The 6,488-nt window shown below is 41.7% G+C and overlaps 1 long non-coding RNA gene across 21 annotated transcripts; it reads left to right on the forward strand.

Moving 5' to 3' along the window:
• Positions 1 to 769: 769 nt before the first annotated feature.
• Positions 770 to 6,282, forward strand: LOC125512396. Of its 21 annotated transcripts, none has more exons than XR_007285355.1 (8): positions 771 to 982; positions 1,071 to 1,192; positions 1,291 to 1,395; positions 1,654 to 2,764; positions 2,867 to 2,979; positions 3,280 to 3,851; positions 5,219 to 5,250; positions 5,862 to 6,282. It is a non-coding gene; the product is annotated as an uncharacterized LOC125512396 (long non-coding RNA). The 21 variants fall into 21 exon arrangements; XR_007285361.1 differs by having other exon boundaries at positions 772 to 982; positions 3,206 to 3,348; XR_007285358.1 differs by having other exon boundaries at positions 773 to 982; positions 3,280 to 3,348.
• Positions 6,283 to 6,488: the final 206 nt, after the last annotated feature.

Below are 6,488 nucleotides of genomic sequence, written 5' to 3' on the forward strand. Positions count from 1 at the left end.
GGCGTCACCACTAGAGCCTTTTGCAGGCGAATACCACTTTTGTCAGGATAAGCTGTACTAGCTGTTCCCTTTCAAATTGGCCGTTGTTGGCTCCCTTCCCGCTTAATATTTGGGGAGATGAACAGAGCCTCTATAAATAGAACTAGCCACCACTGTAGCTGGGCGACCTCATCTGAGACAAGGGGCGACCAGATCTTAGACTAGAACTAATTCATCCCCACAATCACATCCACCCAGCACAAGAACACCTCTCCTCAGGAGGATGTTCTTCCCCCTGTACTGTTCATCCTCAGCCCAAGAGGCAATCCACCACCACCACAGTGAAGTAGGGTATTACACCACAATGGTGGCCCGAAACAGTATAAATCTTGTGTCCTTTGTGTTGCGAGTTGGTCGAGTTAGTCCACGAGATCTTAGCAAAACTAGGACATGGATCGGTAGGGGGGAAATCTTCGCGCGCACCCCAGTGTTCGAACCTTAAGGGTTTTGCCAGAACCCGTGATCCGACAGGTATGAATCATAGAGAAGTTGGAATATAGTAGTTTAACACCAATTCTAACATATAATGTTGCTAGCCAACTTGGCTCCACGAAGCTCCCTCGATTTGGTCCACTTCTGTCCGTCGGATCGACCATCAGACGCATTTGGGCCGTTAGATCTTCACTTTGTGGTCAAACTCAATTTTCACCCCATGGTCATCTGCATTAGCCAATGACTGGTGGGCTCGTCTCGTGCGCTCATTGACTAGGTGTGCCTTTCCGATGTCCCCGAGGGATTCTCCAATCCCCTTCGTCCGCGCCCGGTGCTCGACCTCGAGAACAAGCAAAAAGGTCAAACCCTAGCCGCCAAACCCTCTCGTCCCGAGCCCCGCACCCCCTCTCCCACGCCGCCGCCCCTCTCCCCGCTCGCCTTGACGGCCTCCTCTCCTCCCCGTGCCGCCGCCCGCCTCCCTTCTCCCTGGAGCAGAGATGCCTCAGTAGGGGTAGAACACCGGGGCTCTCCTTGACCTCTCCTCTCCTTCCTTCTCTCTCACATCCTTCCCCTAATTTCTTTGCTTTCTCGATCCGCAGCAGCGTCTCCATGGACGTCAGTAGCAGCAGCGCCTCCATGGACGCGGCGGCGTGACGGCTCGCCGGGGTGGATCCCCTCCTCCGGCCCCATCCTGCACCTCTCCGGCTGCCCAGTTGCAACGGTGAGCTCTCCCTTTCCCCGCCTCCTCTCCTCTCCTCTCTCACATCAGATCGGATCGGACCCCTGATTTCTTTTTCTGTTCGATTCGGTCCGGAGCAGCAGCAGCAGCAGGCGACCTGCAGCAGCTCCTTCCTACCTTCCATGGACGAGCTCGACGGAGACGTTGTCCAGCCCGACCACGGCCACGACTACCTCACGCACAAGGTCCCTTCCCGCTACTCCACCTTCTTCCATGGATGAAGATGCTACATACACTGCTGCTGCTGTTTGTCAAATGAATGAACGAACCTTCCTTCCTTACTTAATTTGACAAATAAATCAACCTTCCTCTAGATCAAGCAGATAATGAATGAATGAATTTGCAACTTCGCTGCTAAAATGAATGGCCAACTTCTCTGAGGTTTATTTTGGTCAATGAATTTTTATACAAATGAATCAGACTGATATTTGTTTTCTTATTAGTCACGCCTGTCGGGGTGACTATTGCTTTGCTGCAGCAGAGTTTGCAACGGATGCTTGCTTCCTGAGGTGAGTGACCACCTATGCATCGTGACGGCGGTGGATGATGGCATCACCTACAAAACCCCAATGTTGAGCTCTCTCTCTGCTCGCTCTGAGCCGTGCCTGTCAAGACAAGGTTATCTCATGCTAGGGTTGTTCACTTGCCATGTACTACTACAAGAATTGTCGCTGTCCTCTGTTTATTTTCCCCTTGCTGTACATGTTATTATGGTTTATTAAGTGCTCGATTGATGATCTGCTAATCATGTGATCACTACTTCAGTTAGTGTTCTAAATGCTTAACTAACTGCGCCTCAAACGGCAGCTGCTCTTCTCCGCCTTGGACCAGAACCCTGGCAGCTGGATAAGAGCAGAGGAGCGAGCAGAGCAGATGGTTCAGCCGGCCTCCTCTCTCTCCCTCCCCTTGCTTTCACTCGCTTTTGGCACCCTCACTGCCATTGGCTGCATACCCAAGTTCATCTCTCCCTTTCTTTGCCCCTGTGTCTCTTATTTATTTGATTTGATCTGAGAATGGAATCACTAGCGATATGTATTTTCGATTTAGGTCTTCAGAAAGAGTATGGGATGTCTGAGCAAGCTTTTTATCCATGCATTTTTTCCTATTGCAATATTTAGTTGATTTCGCAATAGAAGATTTGGACATATTCCTTGTAGATCTAGGCCTGTAATCCACGTGTTTGTTACTCTTCAACATTCAGATCAAGAAGTATTTATATCAACTTTTTCCCAAATTACACACAATTTTCAAGTTCTTTCATTTTCTTTAAGGAGCTCCTTCAGTTTGTATGCTTGAATATCTGAAGTAGTTCTGCATTCTGACATGTTCTCCTGCATCTCTCTTTATGTTCTACAGATAATTGATGAAAAAACTTTGATAAAGAAATACCGGCGTCGTCTCATTGTCTTCATCGACATGAGCATCTCTGTCAGACCACGCGTCCATGCCTTCTCATCTACCTTGCTGGAGTGGCCGCCTCCTCGCTGATGTATTGCGCTGCATCGACCTTCCTCTGCTGCCGCTGCCCGGGTCCCTCCGCTCGCTCCTGCCGAGGTCGCATGTTTGTCGAGGCATCAAGACACCTTGGTTTTCTTTTCTTTTTCCCTATTTCCGTTCTTACACTTGTTTCTTCTTTGTGGACCTCCCTGTCCTCAGAAATTGCAGGCTGAGGTGAGCACCATGAGGATGAGGAGGTCAGTGGCTGATATAGAGAGCTCCTCGAACGGGGAAGTAGCAGTTTTGGAGAAACTCGAAGATGTCATGTTCAGGTATGTTCACCGGAAGAGGGGTTACTATTTTGGCATGTCCAGTTAGTTCATGTAACCTTTGCATCTTCCTCTGGCTGGCATGTCCAGATTGCATACATGGTATTGATGTGTTGGTAAAGTCCTTTTAGATGAAAATAAAGTGCCTTTTTCTTTCTATATAGTTAACCTATGAATATTTATATTAAAGAATGTAAGAGTTTTCTGAATTTTATTTTCTCATTTGCAGTTTTGATGGGAATCACTACAAATAGTTATGTTCATGAATGTAAGTGTTTTATGAATTTTACCTCCCATTTACAGTTTTGATGGGAATCGCTACAACAACAATTAGAAGAGACTGCATTTCAGGTTCAGAACCAATTTCTAGGGGTATGTACAAGTTGTTTTTATTCCATCTTGGTTTTAAATTGGTTTTAGATTGGTGAATTAGCATAGCATAATGAATGTTGAGCTTCATTTCATCTACATTTGGTTCTGAACATGTGTGCATTTAAGAAACCTCGTATTCTTCCCTATTTTTAAGATCCTACAAAGAGACTAAAAAAATGGTGATAGGCATGTCCAGAATGTCGAAAGCTTCATTTTGGTCCATTAGATAGTTTATAGGTTTGTCACTGGAGGTTGGCTGTCACATAGGGTTCCTGCTTGTAAAAATTATATACAGCTATGAATGCTCCATAGTTCTTCATGCAACACAGCTAATTGCTGAATCTGCAATGCATGCTTATTTTTTTGCAGAAGCTTAGTGGATGAATTAGCATTGTGTAAAGTCTGTCTAAGCTCCTGTCTCTCTTCTTTCTATAAACTGGATGGCCAGGATAGATTTCTTAATAACATTTTGGGATTGTTTGAGCACTGGACAATGTTAACAGGTTTACCATTTCTCATTTCTTAATACCATTTTGGGATTGTTTGAGCACTATACCAATGTTTTGCTTTCTGCTAAAGTCAAAGATATTGTATCCTTGAACGTTTTTCAATTATTGCCAATACATGCCAAATTCTGCATATTCCTTAAGGTGACACTGATTTTGGTTTTACTTCCCATCTGCATCCTCTTATATCGTAGGCGAGAAATTTATTAAAATATTGTATTGGTTCCAAAATAATATTTTCGGTGAAATAGGGTGATAATTTCAGTATCACTCAATATGTATCATTGTCTGTAGAAAATATAAAGGTACATGCACTCATCTGTTTTATCTGCATGACCTAATTGTAATAGATGACCAGCGATTTAAGATTTGAGCCATTGTGGCTACTTTTTATGATTTTCAAATGGGTTACATGCGGATTGTCGTTTTATTTATGAGCACCTTCGTCTTGCTATCGCCACAATGGGAAATTGATCACGGTGGCAATATGCCCTTCTATGCTGTCTGATTGACTCTTTTTATTAGCATGGAGAATACCCTTTAGTTCACTAAGATTAGTGTCTATTCACATTATTCTTATATAAAAAAGATTATTGTGCTAAAAAATTGCATGACATTTTGGCAAAACATTGTTTAGTAAAAAGTTATGTAGAGGTGAATTTTAGAGGTGAAATGTTGTGGATGTTCTGACTGGGATATGCTTGGATTAACTTTAGCGTGACACCTTATTCAATATCTGTGTATTGGGTTCTACTAATTGTCAGCGCCTTAATTTTCTTTCCTCCCAATGCCATGTGATATTTACTGGACTTCAAATCACGTGCTTGCAAGTCGTTGTTGTGTCCCACTCCCCCTCCCATCATCTTGGCTTGCAGGTCGCCGCCGTGTCTCTAGCCAGTCCATGACATGGCTTGAAATCTAGCTAGGTTGTTGCCAAGTTAACTTAGGATTGGTAACCTACAATGTATTAGTGTAGCAAGCACATGGGAAGGTGGGATTACATTTTATACTCTTGAAACTATGTAGAATTTTGCATGTACATTTTTCACTAAAGCAAAATAGAGATCCCCTAACTAACAGATCTATGTTGGCTATGATCGCACCTTTTTACATTGTCATATTTGTAGATATACTGTATGATGGAGTATCAACTAGCTGCCTTTGGTCGCACTTAGTATAAAAGTCTCATATATTGTCGTGTATGTACGTTCTGCATCATACAACAACATACCATTAGTGTTTATTATACTGTCATGCCTCTACTTCTCTGTTGTATACATAGTTGCTTGTATATCTACTTGGATTGTTTGCTGAACAATTTCTCTAATGTACATCTCTGAAATTACTAATATATGGATTTTCAGATCCAAGAAAGAGATAGGACCAAGGAAATTAGGTCTCTACCTCTCTATCACTCACATTTTATTTTCCTAATATGTGGATTTTCAAAAGATGATGTGTGCCGCTCCCTCCTCTGGTTTTAGTTTCAGGATGCTTCTCTCCATGGGCATCTCTATTTAGTATGTAGAGTTCAACTAAACCATAAAAACGTGGAGGTTTATTTTATCTATGTTTGTACCCATGCAAATCTTGAATTGTTTACTTTGATGGTTTGTCGACTGTTAGAATATACTCCCCCCGTTCCTAAATATTTGTCTTTTTAGAGATTTCAAATGGATTACCACATACGGAGTGTAGATTCACTCATTTTGCTTCGTATGTAGTCACTTGTTGAAATCTCTAGAAAGACAAATATTTAGGAACGGAGGGAGTAGTATGTTGTGTTCAACATGCTCACAAAATTGAATAGAAGCCCTTCTGATGTCGAATTCAGATTAAATCTATGTACTAACTCATTCAGGTATTACAGGGTAAAACAACATTTGTGTTCTGGATTCAGTTTTGGTTCTTTTTGTAAAAGTAGTCAGTTAGTGATCTTAATGAAACATTGCATTTTTTTTCATAAAAAAATGGCAAATAAATTTATATCACTATCTATTTTACCAGGTAAAAACACCAGCATGTTGTTTGTGGTTCATGCATGGTTGTAGTGAAGATGTGCATGCATTGCTGACCATGGAGCATTGCAAGGCTTCAGTATATGTACCGCAACTCAGAGACTGGACACAGTGCCACTTGCTACAACCACCATGCAAGTGGTCGATGCTTTAGTGTTGAACTATTGATTAGTCCCTCTTTTTTCTATAATCTATGTGATGATGTCCCTTTCCATGAAAACTTGCTATGTGGATTCAATAGAAATGATGTTTTAGACATGTTTGATAGTTATGAAACAAATGCCATAGACGATAGCTATTACTATTCTTGAGACGTTTCGAACTGTGAAAAATAGCAAATGAACAATAGGCTATTATAGAGATGTTTTACTGGACTATTGTTTATTTGCTATTCAATGGTGTCTCCACAATTTTGAAGGTACATATTTTTTTAAACAAGAAAATATTTTTTTTTGCTCAAACACAAAGTCATTGAAAATGCAAATGTTTTCAATGGGAACATGATTTCAAATGGGTCTCTCTAAGCGTGGTAGCAAGTATTTTGTGCTATCAGATTAAAATATGTATATACATCTCATTATAGACAACAATCTATCATATTTCCTATTAAAAGGGA

The sequence above is a fragment of the Triticum urartu genome, chromosome 6 (assembly GCF_003073215.2).
Source record: "Triticum urartu cultivar G1812 chromosome 6, Tu2.1, whole genome shotgun sequence".
Taxonomy (NCBI): Eukaryota; Viridiplantae; Streptophyta; class Magnoliopsida; order Poales; family Poaceae; genus Triticum; species Triticum urartu.